A 13,215-nucleotide genomic window follows, 5' to 3' on the forward strand; every position below is an offset into this window, starting at 1 on the left:
ATAGGGGGAAAGGGAGGAAATTGTGAGAGTAAATATGGCAGTGATCATGAAAATCAACTCATCTCTTTACATTTAAGGAACTGAAACATGAGAATAGTGAGCACACACACATATGTAAAATTAAAATCTTAATATGTGAAAACTCAGAAGAAAGTCATGCAATATAAAAGCTTCAAGCTAATGCTTTCTTTTTTAACCTTCCTGATTAGATTGCATAATTTCTATGGCCTTACATTTCTTACATAATGCTGATCAAATTGAGCTTTAAAAAGTGAAAGTGTTCTGACACCACAGTCAATTGGGTTTTTATAACTACATTAGTAAAATCCGATATTTTGCAAATATGGGATCTGAGATGTCAAATCAGCATATTTCAGAATTAGTAAGATAGATATTATCTTTTTAAAAGTGATGAGCTATCCTTAAAAAAAAAAAAAAACACTAGAGGGGAAGCTAAATGGTGCAGTGGATAAAGCACTGGCCCTGGATTCAGGAGTACCTGAGTTCAAATCTGGCCTCAGATACTTGACATTTACTAGCTGTGTGACCCTGGGCAAGTCACTTAACCCCAATTGCCTCACCAAAAAAAAAAAAAACAACAACAACACTAGAAAAAGCAACAATATCACCCCCTCAATAAATACCAAATTTAAAATTCTGAAAATCAAAGAAAAGATTAACAAATTGGAAACAAAAATATTTTTGTTTGTTTGTCTTTTTGGGGTTTTTTGCAGGGCAATAAGGGTTAAGTGACTTGCCCAGGGTCACACAGCTAGTAAGTATCAAGTGTCTGAGGCCAGATTTGAACTCAGGTCCTCCTGAATCCAGGGCCGGTGCTTTATCCACTGCGCCATCTAGCTGCCCCCTGAAATAAAGGAAATTATAAGGAACTATTCTGTTCACTTACGTGCCAATAACCTAGATGAAATGTATGAACTTTTTTTGGGGGGGGGGCGGGGGGGCAATGAGGGTTAAGTGACTTGCCCAGGGTCACACAGCTAGTAAGTTTCAAGTGTCTGAGGTGGGATTTGGACTCAGGTCCTCCTGAATCCAGGGCTGGTGCTTTATCCACTGCGCCACCTAGCTGCCCCCAAAATGTATGAACTTTTACAAAAAGACAAAATGCATAGGAAAACATAATAAGAATTACATAATTTAAGGAACCCAGTCTCAGGGAAAAAATATTAAACAAATCATAAATAAGTTTCCAAAGGGCATAGGGGAGAGGGAGAACCTTTATACTGGACCACATGGATTTACAAGTGAATTCTATCAAATATTCAAAGAACAATTAATTTCAGTATTATATATGCTGTTTGAACAAAATGGGAAGAGAAAAGGTTAACCAAATTCCTTCTATAACACAATTATGTCCTTAATTCCTAAAGCAGGGAGAATCAAAACAGAGAAAGCTATAGACCAGTAATTCTAAACTTGGGGTCCATTAATTTAGTTCTTAATTTTTTTTATAATTGTATTTTAGCATAATTGGTTTCCTTTGTAATTCCATGAATTTTATTTTATACAGTTAAAAACGTAATTCCGAAAAGGAATTGCACTAGGTTGCACTAGATTGACAAAGGGATCTATGATACAAGGTTTAAGAGCACCTGCTGAAATACACATCAGTATTTCTAACATTGATGCAAATGTTTTAAATAAAATATTAGAGGAGGCTATAGCAACAGATCACAAAGATTACATACTATGACCATTTTGAAGTTATGCCAGAAAAGATGGCTTAGTTTAATATTAAGAAAAATATCAATATAATAGATCATATTGATAATAACAATAAAAATCATATCAATAGATACCAAAAAAAAGTTTTTAACCAGACACAGCACCCATAGCTGTTATAAATACTAGAAAACATAGGATGAAATGGACCTTTTCTTGGCCAGTTATATCCATTTAAACACGAAGACAGCATTATGCATAATAAGGATAAACTATAGGCCTTTACAATAAGATGAAGGATAAAGCAAAGATGTTCATCATCACCACTACTAATCAATATAATTCTAGAAATGCTACTCATAGCAACAGGACAGGAAAAAGTAATTGATAGAATAAGCTTAGGCAAATAAAACGATCACTGTTTTACAGTTGATGTGATGGTGTGCTTAGAGACTCCTAGTGAATTAACTAAAATTAATTGAAATAGTAACTTCAGCAAATTTTCAGGATATAAATGATTACCATTTCTATTGTGGTAAAATATGAAAGTTTTTAACAGTCGGTTAGGATAACTGAAAGACGCCAGTTTTTCAAGGACCACCCTTTTGGGGAGGAGATGAACAGTCCGCCTGCTGCACATGTCAGACTGCCTGCCGGGTACAGTCCACCTGCTGCGCATGTCAGACTGCCTGCCGGGTACAGTCCGCCTACTGCGCATGTCAGACTGCCTGCCGGGTTTTTTGACTTCCGGGGTGGAGAGAAGCAGAGTAGGCCTTTTTGCCTGCTTGGCGGGACTCCTGGCGGCGCAGCACAGACGGTCTCCCTCACTCCAAAGGTGGCCTTTTTTGGTTTGGTGAGTTTTTATAAGAAATATAGACTAAGCCTAGATTTAAGACGATTTCTACTGTATTTCTACTTTCCTATCCTTCTAATCAACAACACCTTATATACAATAAAGGCTCTATCTAGAAAACCAGAAGCTTCTTCCATTTACTAGTCTGGGAGATAAATTAAGGGAAAAGTTAAGTAGGGGAGATTTATGATCTAATATCCAATTTTAAATTTCACACTATATAGTGCCAACAAAACCCACCAGGAAAAAAAAATAGAACAATTACATATAAAATAAGTACAGAATGTTAAAGAAATGAATTGAAATTTTATATTAACACATTTAAAAATTAATAGTATAATTAATTGTCATTTTTGTTTTGTTTTGTTTTGTGGGGCAATGGCCACATCTGAGGCCAGATTTGAACTCAGGCACTCCTGAATCCAGGGCTGGTGCTTTATCTACTGCGCCACCTAGCTGCCCCTAATTGTCACTTTAAAATCATTTGGTGTCTCCCCCCAAAACCTAGAAAAGCAACAAATTAACAAATTCCAACTAACTACCAACTTTGAAATTCTAAAGATCAAAGAATAAATGAATAAAATGAAAGAAAAAATCTCACTAAATTGATAAATAAAACCAGGAGCTTTTAAATTGTATTCATTTAAAAACATTATTCTGAAAAGGGGCCCATAGGTTTTACCAGATTGCTAATGGTTTCCATGACACAAAAATGTTAAGAACCTCTGATACTGAAGAACAAAGACTCAAGTATTTCAAGGGAAGTCATTTTTTAAAAAGTGGGAAGGAAGGGGGGGGTCTAAAAAAAAGAAGGGAGGTCTAATAATACCAGATATCAAATTATACTACAAAGCTTTAACCATTGAAATTATTTGACCTTGGTTAAACGACAGATTGATCAGTGGTTATGTACAAATTAGGTCCATAACATACAGAAGCAAATGGACATTGTAACCACAGATCTGACTAAACCAAAAGACCCCAGCTAATTAGGGTAAGGACTCACCGTTTAATGAAAATCACTGGAAAAACTGGAAGTCAACTTGGCACAAATTAGTTGTTGTCAATATTTTATGCCATATGCCAAAATACGCTCTAAATGGATATGTGACAGACATAAAAGGTGACATCATAAATGAATTATCATAGAGTAAGAAAGAAATTGAACCTTAGCAGTTGAATGGAGAATGGATTGGAGTGGGGAGAGACTAAGTAGGCAGACCCACAGACAGGCTATTGCAAAAAATTCAGGTGTAAGGTGATGAGGGTCTACACTAGAGTGGTGGCAGTATCAGAGAAGAGAAATGGGCATATTCGAGTGATATTGCAATGGTGAAATCAACAGACCTTGGCAACAGCTTGGATATGAGAGGTGAGAGATGGTGAGGAATCCAGAATGATTCCTAAATTGTGAGCTTGAGGGACTGGAAGGATGGTGTTGCCCTCCACAGTAATAGGCTATGAGGTTTTAAGGCAAAAGATAATGAATTGTATTTTGGACATATTGAATTTAAGATGTCCACTGGACATCCGTTTTGAGATGTTTGAAAGGCAATTGGAGATGCAAGATTGGAGGTCAGCAGAGAGATTAGGGCAGGTTTAGCAGATTTGAGAATCATCAGTATAGAGAGAGTAATTAAATCCATGGGAGTTGATGAGATAGATCACCAAGTGATGTAATATAGAGGGAAAAGAGAAAAAGTCCCAAGACAGAATCCTGTGGGACATATATCATTAGGAGTGATCTGGAGGAGGATCTGACACAAGGGACAGAAAAAGAGTGGTCAGATAAGTAGGAGGAAAACCAGAAGAGAACAGTGTCCTGAAAACCTAGAGAATATTCAGGAGGAAAGAATGAATGACAGTATCAAAAGCCGCAGAGAGGTTAAGGAGAATGAGGACTGAAAAAAGGCAACTAAGAAATCGTTAGTAACTTTGGAGAAAGCAGTTTTGGTGGAACAATAAGGACAGATGATAAGGCATTAAGAGAGTGAGAGGAGAGAAATTAGAGGCACCTATTATAGATATCATTTTCAAGAAGTTTGGCTTACAAAGGACAGCAGAAGTACAGGGCAATAGGGGCAGCTAGGTGGCACAGTGGATAAAGCACTGGCCCTGGATTCAGGAGGACCTGAGTTCAAATCTGGCCTCAGACACTTGACACTGCCTAGCTGTGTGACCCTGGGCAAGTCACTTAACCCTCATTGGCCCACAAAAGTAAAAATTTTTTAAAAAGAAATACAGGGCAATAATTAGCAGAGATGGAAGGATCAAGTAAGGGTTTTTTTTCAGGATAAAGGAGAATGTTTGTAGGCAGTAGGAAATGAGCCACCAGAGAGGGAGAGACTGAAAATAAATTAAAGAGGGGGTATGGGTGGGGGAGTCAATCTGTTGGAGGAAATGGGATGGAATGGGATCACTTGAATAAGTTGACGTGTTATCTTCGGTAAGTGGTAAGGCCACTTCATCATTTGAAACAGGGAAGAAGAAGGATAAAGTGACAGAGGGCGTCTGAGTGATACAAAATGAGAAAAGGGAAGAAGAGGGTCCTTACAGTGAATGACCTCATTTTTCCCTTGTAAAATGCAAGACAGAATGATCAGTTTAGAGAGTAGGGGAACGGGAAGCTATGGGAGGCTTGAGGGGGGATAAAAAGGTTTAGAAGAGTTTCTATGGTGAATGGAATAGTGAGTTGATGAGGGAGGGATAGTAAAATAATCTAGCAGTAGTGAGTGCCCAGTTAGAGGTTATGTAACATAAATTTGTAGTAGAGCCAGTCAGAATGGTTGTGTGATTTTCTTTACTTTCCTGCAGCAGTATTGGTGCAAATGTGATGAATGGTGGGAATGATCCAAGGCTGAAGCTTGGCTTGGCATAAAATGTGATAACAGGGTTAGGGATTTAATAGAGGAAGACAATGAAGAGTGGAATTGGTTCACCAAGGAGTCAGGATGGAAAGAGGAGAGCATGGCTAGTACAAAAGATGGCCTGGCAGAGAATTGAGAGGTCAAGAGATTGGAAGTCTTGGTAAGGATGAAGAGTAGGGTTATGTAAGGGAAGGCAGAGGGAAAATGAGAGGTAAAAGGCCAATAGATTATGGTTAGATAAGAGGAATTCAGAATTCCTGAATGGGGGCGGCTAGGTGGCGCAGTGGATAAAGCACTGGCCCTGGATTCAGGAGTACCTGAGTTCAAATCCAACCTCAGACACTTGACACTTACTGGCTGTGTGACCCTGGGCAAGTCACTTAACCCCCATTGCCCTGCAAAAAACAAAAAACAAAACAAAACAGAATTCCTGAACATGGAGGTGGTACATTTGAAGGTGATGGATAGATGGATAGTGTGGCTGAGTTTGAGTGCAGGAGTAGCTCATGGAAGGTGAATAGGTTGAGGAACTGAATGGTTAGGGTATTTAAAAGTGAATCAGTATATATGTTAAAGTCCCCTAAAATGGGGTGGGGAAAGAAAAATTATAAGCCAGGCATTGAGCTCATTGAGGAAGCGAGGGAAGTGACCTAGGAATCTATGGACAACAGCCACCAAGATTTTGATTGGGTAGTAAACATGAATAGCATGATCCTCAAAAGAAGAGAAGTTGCTGGGTGATTGAGGAAGGGGGAGAACCAGAAAGTGGCAATGGAAAGCAGGGAGTATTCCAACTCCCCAGTGAGTACAGGGGCAGCCAGCACTATAAAGGGTGGCCAGGGAGACTGTCATCCAGGGAAAGGTCTAGCCTTCATTTCTGAGGACCAGATGATACGAGTTATTTGTCCAAGGCTATATACCTGGGGAGGAGGAGATTAAAAGTGATGTCTTTTGCTTCCTAGGTCCAAGCTTGTTCCACCATGCTGCAATACCTCTTGATAAACACCTATGATATTAAATAACACTTTTGAATGTGTTAGCTAAATAGGAAAGTTAGTATAATAGTAATATTAACATCGATAGCTAGGTGGCGCAGTGAATAGAAAGCTGGGCCTGAAGCCAGAAAGATCTTAGTTCAAATGTGACCTTAGACAATTACTAGTTGTGTGACTCTGGATGAGTCACTTAACCCTGTTTGCCTCAGTTTCCTCATCTGTAAAATGAGCTGGAAAGGAAATGGCAAACCACTCCATTTTCATGGCCAAGAAAACCCCAAGTTGGGTCATGAAATGTTGGACATGACTGAAAACAACTGGATAACAATATTAGGCACTGTAGTACTTTATAGAAAATAAAAATTTCAATATATCTTTGGCAAACCAATGTATGAACAAATGAATGAATGTTTGTTATTCATGGTGCTTTCATTTTTTAGGAATCTTAAGCTGCTATGTAGAAAGGTACTCAATATTGACCTTGTCTCTGTGATAAAAGTAAAGTGTGATTATTTTATTAAATCCCCAAACTATCTTGACTTAAGGGTAATTGGTCATATTCATCACAGTTAAGAAAGAATTTTCTTTAGAAAAAAAGAAATAAATGTTTAAAGTTCTAAAATAGTTTAGTTATTGATTTATCATGGAAATTATCAGTAATAATAGCAACATCTTGGATTTATGCAGCATACTATTGCCTAATAACTGAAAATAAGTGAAAATATTTTAAAATGTTTTGAGTAGTTTTTTTACATAAAATTATAATATCTTTGATACCATCACTTAACTCATAAAATATTCAGCAGCTCCTCAATGATGACTAAAGTAATAAAGTTCTGAGAAAATTGAAGCTCTCTACTCTGGGCTCATTTCCCTTAGTCTACAACTGAAAACTACTCTGTTTTTACCCATGTCTTTTTTGCTCCTGTTTCAAAGGATGGTGTAGCCCTTCTTGACAAGGCTAACATATTAACTTGCATCCTCAATTCTCATTCCCTTCATCTCCTTTGGAAGCTTGTTCCATCAATAATTCACTCCCTCTGTCTCTCTCACCATTAATCTCTCCCTACCTATATATGCCCCTTCTGTACCAACTACAAACATGTTTTGGTATTCCCTGTCCAAGAAAAGTTTTCCTTTGATACTACAATCCCCTCAAGCTGTATTCACATACATAATTTTTCCCCTTCTTCTGTTGAACTTTAGAGAGTCTAAACTTGCTGTTTCCACTTCCATGCCACTAATTTACTCATAAATACTTTGCAATCTGCCTTGCTACTACTCAACTGAAACTGTTCTTTCAAAGGTCATCAATGACCTTTGGTCTTTTTTCATTCATCATGATCCTTGACCTTTCTGCAGCATTAGATACAGCTGACCATAACTTTTTCATGATATTGGTCTCTAAATTCCCATTCTCTCCCCTCTGACCTAACTATTCTTTCTCTGTTTCTTTCACTAGATCATCATCTTCCTTCTGATCCCTAAATTCCTAAGTCCTTACCTTAGCCCCCTTCTCTTCTCTTTCTATAATCTCTCCCTTGTTGAATTGTTCTATTCTCATGGGTTCAGTTATCACATCTATGCAATTATTACTGTCTATACCTAAAGGAGGCTTGGTAGTTCAATGGATAGAATATTGGACCTTGAGTCAGGAAGACCTGAGTTTAAATCTGACCTCAGATACTTACTAGCTGTGTGAACTTGGGTGTGTCACTTACCTTTTGCCTGTCTTAATTCATTGGAGAAGGAAATGGAAAATAGCTCTAGTGTCTTTGCCAAGAAAACCCCTTAGATATTGTTGGTATGCCATGGTCTATGAGGTCATGGAGAGGCAGACACGACTGAACAACAACACCCCTAAAGGTATAGGAAATGACCATATATTTGTATATTTGCTGTAATCTCTCCTTTGAACTCCACTGCCCAAATGCTAACTGCCTGCTGGGAATTTTTTTTTACTATAAATCTATAAACTACATAAAATTCAACATATCCAAAATTGGTGCAATGAATAGAGCACAGGACTTGAAGTCAGAAAGACTTGAAATCTGGTTTGAGAAACGTAGTAGCTATGTGACCTTAGGCAAATCACTTAATCTGTCTTATTTGCAACATGGGTATAATAGCACCTACTTCCCAGGACTGTTGTTAGGAGACAATGAGATAATATTTGTAAAGTGATTTGCAAATCTTAAGGTGCTATAAAAAGTTATTATTATTGTTGTTGTTGTTATTATTATTCTCCATCCCTGAACATGGCTCCAATTTAGTTTCTGTTGATGGTACTACCATCTTCCCAGTCACCTCAGAATCAGCTTTAATAGCTAATATGTAAATGAAACTTAAAATTTGCCAAGTGTTTTATACATATTATCTTATCTGATTCTCACAACAAACCTGTGAAGTAAGTAGTTATTATCTCCATTTTATTTCATGAGACATGAACTGCACAGGGTCACACTTAGTAATTGTCTGAGACAGGATTCAAACCCAGGACCTTCCTGACTCAGCACTCTATTAACTATGCCACCTAGCTTCCTTTGGCACTTCCCTTCCCTTCACCCCTCAGTGCCAAGCAATTGTGAAGTCCTGTTGATTTTTACCTTCACAACATTGCTTGTATTGTGTTTTTCCTCTTCACTCATATGGCCATTGCCCAGTTTGGACCCTCATTACCTCTTATCTGTTCTGAAGTAACTGGTCTCCTTGCTTCTATTATTTTCATTTTCCAGTCCATCCTTCACAGTTGCCAAGATACCATTTTTTAAATGTCATTTAATTTAAAAATTTTATTTTATTTTTTAGTTCCAAATTTTCTCCCTCCCTTCTCCCTCTCCCCCACCCAATGAGAATACAAGAAAACAAAAAACCTTTACATATTTATAGTCATGCAAAACAAATTCCCATGTTACCCATGTCAAAAAAAAAAAGAAAGGAAAGGAAAGAAAAAAGAAAATATGCTATTTTTCACTTCTCTATCTGGAGGTGGATAACATATTTCATTGTGAGTATTCTAGAATAATGGTTAGTCATTGTGTTGATTAGAGTTCCTAAGTCTTCCAAAGTTGTTTGTCTTTACAATATAATTGTTACAATAAAAAGTGTTCTCAAATATTTATAGCTGCTCTTTTTGTGGTGGCAAGGAATTAGAAATTGAGGGGCTGCCCATCAGTTGGGAAATGGCTGAACAAGTTGTGGTATATGAATGTAATGGAATTCTATTGTGCTGTAAGAAACGATGAACAGGTGGATTTCAGAGAAAACTAGAAGGACTCGCATGAACTGATGATGAGTGAAATGAGCAGAACCAGAAGAACATTATACACAGTATCATCAACATTATATGTTGATCAGCTGTGATAGACTTGATTCTTCCCAGCAATAGTTCCAAGATAGATCCAAAGGACTCATGATGAAAAAGGCTCTCCAAATCCAGAAAAAAAAGAACTGTGGAATATGGATGCAGATTGAACCATACTATTTCTTTTGTTTTGGGTGCTGTTTTTCTTTTTTGAGGTTTTTCCTTTTTTCTCTGATTCTTCTCTTACAACATGACTAATGCAGAAATATGTTTAATGTTATTGTACATATATAACCTATATCAGATTACTTGCTGTCTTGGGGAGGTGGGGCGGGAGAAAAATTTGAAACTAGAAATATTATAAAAACAAATGTTGAAAACTATCTCTACATGTAACTGGAAAATAATAAAATACTTTCATAATTTAAAAAAGTGTTATTGTGGTTCTTCTCACTTAACTTTGCATCAGTTCATACAAATCTTCCCAGGTTTCTCTGAGACTCTCTCTTTCATTATTTTTTACAGCACACTCATATTTTCCTCTTATTATTTTTGTCATCTTTGCCAAATGTGTGTGGGGTAGAACCTCATAGTTCAACAGATGATTCATGATGAAACATGACCTCCTGAAAGAGAGGTGATGGATTCAGAGTAGATTGTGACATATTCTTTTGGACATGGATAATTTGGGAATTTGTATTGTTTATATATATTTTGTAGCTGGGGTTTTGTTTTTCTTGCTTTCTCAATGGGGGTAGGAAAGAAGGTAGATCTTCATGAAAATAAGATAAAATTTAATTTCAGAAAATGAATACTTGTTGATTCATTGATGAAGAGATAAAAGACTAGCCATGAAAAGGAATAGAAAGTGGTTTTTCTTACTTTTTTTTTTCTCTCCTTGACTTAATGCCTATTCTTTAGGCTAAAGGAATGCCCCCAACTCACTTTCACAGGTCGGTTCTCCAGGAGATGACTACTCCAGGTTCAGACTCTGTGGGCTTATACCCATATAGCTCAGGATCCTCCACCAATATGCTTTATTTTTTATTATTTTTTTTACCAATATGCTTTATTAACCTTAACAGTCAGCCAGAGTATACAATTAGTTCAAAGCACACTTATTGACTGAAATAGTATAGTAAAAACAATAGCTATAAAATATTTGTCCCATAACCCTATGAACATGGACGGTGTAATGCTGATACTAACTGATTAAATATGCCAGAGCTTCCCTTTTTCACAGGGGAACCAGACCATGGTGAAGCACAACAAGAAGCCAATCATCAGAACTTCTGATACCCAGGGCTTCTTGACATACCAGTGATCCTTTGCAAAGTAAAATTTAGCTGAACTCAGAGATGCCTGCAACTGCTGAAACCAGCCTTGACCAGCTCAAAGAAAATCTTGGTTTCTGACTTATCTAAAGAGAAGCAAACATCCTGCTTCCTGATTTATTATATTTAACACATATCTTATCCCTAGATCCTTACTTCCCACCCGATTTTCCAATTTATTGTGTTTCTCCCTTAACCCTGACTTAGCCATATATAGCCAACCTCAAATATGTATAAATACCTCACTCCTTCCCACTCCACTCTGAGAAGACGAGAACATTACCTCACTGCTCCAGCTTTCAAGCTTCTTTTTCTTAGGTAATAAATGCAGTAATAAAATCTTTGTAAACTGTGATCAGACTCTGGTTCATTCCAGGCACCCCCTTTTGGACCTGGGGTTTCTTCCATTTTAGCAGTTCACGGGTTTTTTTTTATTATAACATCCCTGGAGCACGCTCTCCCACAGATTCATATAGAATCAATTAGTGAGAACAATGGACACATGTATGGAGTTCACCAGTAGAGAGGAACATACATAGCCAGAGTGATTCCTTTCTTTCTCTTTGTATTATTTATATTCCCGGTGCTTATCTCAGTGCCAATAAGTGCTTAGTGACTTGTTGACTTGACTTAATTCTCTTTTTTGGATACCCTCGCACTGCTCCACACTGGGAAGGACGCCTTTTCTGAGCAGGTTGGAATCCCTTGGACCGGTTCCTCTCCTGTTTTCCATTGGATGTGGTGTCTTCTACTGGGTTTATCCTCTGCTACACAATATCATTGCCAGGAGGAAGAGGAAAGAAAACCTTCATACAGAATTCTGAATGGAAACAAGAGAAAAGGCAGAGGGCAATTCCCTCTCAAAATCAATGAACATTTATTAAGCACCTTTTATGTGGCAGAAACTACGCTAAGCACTGGGGAAACAAAAAGAGGCAAAACCCAATTGCTTTACTCAAGGAACTTACACTCTACTGGGGAAACAGCATACAAACAAATATATAGCAAGTCAAGTGTGGAGGATAAATAGAAGGAAGGCACTGGAATTAAGAGGGGTTGGGGAAGGCTTCCTATAAAAGGTGAGATTTTAGTTGGGACTAAGTCAGGAGGTCAATAGTTGGAGTAGAGGAAGGAGAACATTTTGGGCAACATGGACAGCCAGAGAAAATGCTGGTGGCTGAAAGACAGAAAGAAGAGCCAGGAAGCCAAATCCTGATTCTTCTTCCTTAAAGGAGGAAATCTACTCACTCTTCAAATCTTGCTCTTGTTTTTTAAGGCCACCAGGGGCATGGCCGATCCATTAACTTTTTTTTTTTGGTGAGGCAATTGGGGGTAAGTGACTTGCCCAGAGTCACACAGCTAGTAAGTGTTGACTGTCTGAGGTCAGATTTGAACTCAGGTCCTCCTGAATCCAGGGCCGGTGCTCCATCCATTGTGCCACCTATTTGCCCCTGATCCATTAACTATTAATTCCATCGTATTGATTGTGGAATTTCTTTACACCTGCCTAAAAGGGCCACATCCTTTACAAGGGGAAAATGGGCCACTTCAAAGTCTGAAAGGTATTTTCAGCATAAGGAAGAGTATGAGTAAAGACAAAGAAGCAGGAGATGTTGGGGGGGACATTCAGAGAGGAGGAGACAGTGAGTAGTTCTATTTGGCTGGAGTGTAAAGTATGTACTCGGTAGGAATATGGGATGACACTGAAAAGGTAGGGTACCTCCATATTGGGAAAACCTTTGTGTTCTATGCAAAAGACTCTTAATTATATTTGGTAGGCAGTAGGGAAATTGATCTGATAAGATATTTGATCTGAAAATGGATGTGACCAAATTTATGTACGAAGGTTATTTTGACATGGAATAGATGATGTAGTAGAGGGAACAAGATTGGTTGTGAAGTTCCTACAATAGTTCAGGTTGGTGGGAATGGGATTCCGTATTAGAATACTAGAAATAGAGAAGAAGGGACAGATACAAGAGATGTAGAGGTGAAATTGATGGGGCTTTGTAACTGACCGGATGGAGAGGACAAGGAACAGGAAGAGTCAAAACAAACCCAATTATGAACATGGGAGACTACATGAATGATATCACTGCTGACAAAAATGGTGAAACCAGGGTGGATTTATAAGGGGGAAAGTTAGCTTAGAACGTGATGACTCCAAGATTCCAGTGGGACA

This window comes from Dromiciops gliroides, chromosome 2 (assembly GCF_019393635.1).
Source record: "Dromiciops gliroides isolate mDroGli1 chromosome 2, mDroGli1.pri, whole genome shotgun sequence".
In the NCBI taxonomy this organism is placed as follows: Eukaryota; Metazoa; Chordata; class Mammalia; order Microbiotheria; family Microbiotheriidae; genus Dromiciops; species Dromiciops gliroides.